The following is a 527-nucleotide window of genomic DNA, read 5'->3' as shown; positions in this document are numbered from 1 at the left end:
CTTGTGTCTGTTGTTTGTAGTGTAAGCCGCTATAGTCCAGTGTAAAAGCTCTTGGACTCCTGCCTTGTTCACATCCGTAGCGATTGCAAAAAACATCATTGTCCCACATGCAGCTTTCCCTCACAGCATCTACATCAATTATCTCAGAACAGCAAAAGTCTTTTCCTCTCAAGCCCGCTAAGGCCAAACTCCAGTATCGTCTCCCCGAGGATTTTCTCCTGTCATTCCCCACGTACGGATACAGACATTGGGTGCTCTGTCTCACATAATAAGGTCGCTCTCTCCTGAGGATTCATGTCAGAGGTCACGGCAAGGTTTCGCCAACCGGGTCCGAGTTCGAGAACATGTCACTGAGGGAATTTCAATTGTTGTGGCACAGGAAAAACACTGAACAGTTATGAGTAATGGTGGTGCGTGTGACAACAATGGTGCTGAGCTGCTCTCCCAGAAAAAACTTTCCTTGACTTTCGTTTTGCTTACGGATGTTTTAATGACTCCCTGGAATATATAGCATTGCACTGCTATTG

Source organism: Penaeus monodon, chromosome 22, assembly GCF_015228065.2.
Source record: "Penaeus monodon isolate SGIC_2016 chromosome 22, NSTDA_Pmon_1, whole genome shotgun sequence".
NCBI lineage: Eukaryota > Metazoa > Arthropoda > Malacostraca > Decapoda > Penaeidae > Penaeus > Penaeus monodon.
Note: the sequence above shows the minus strand (reverse complement) of the source record.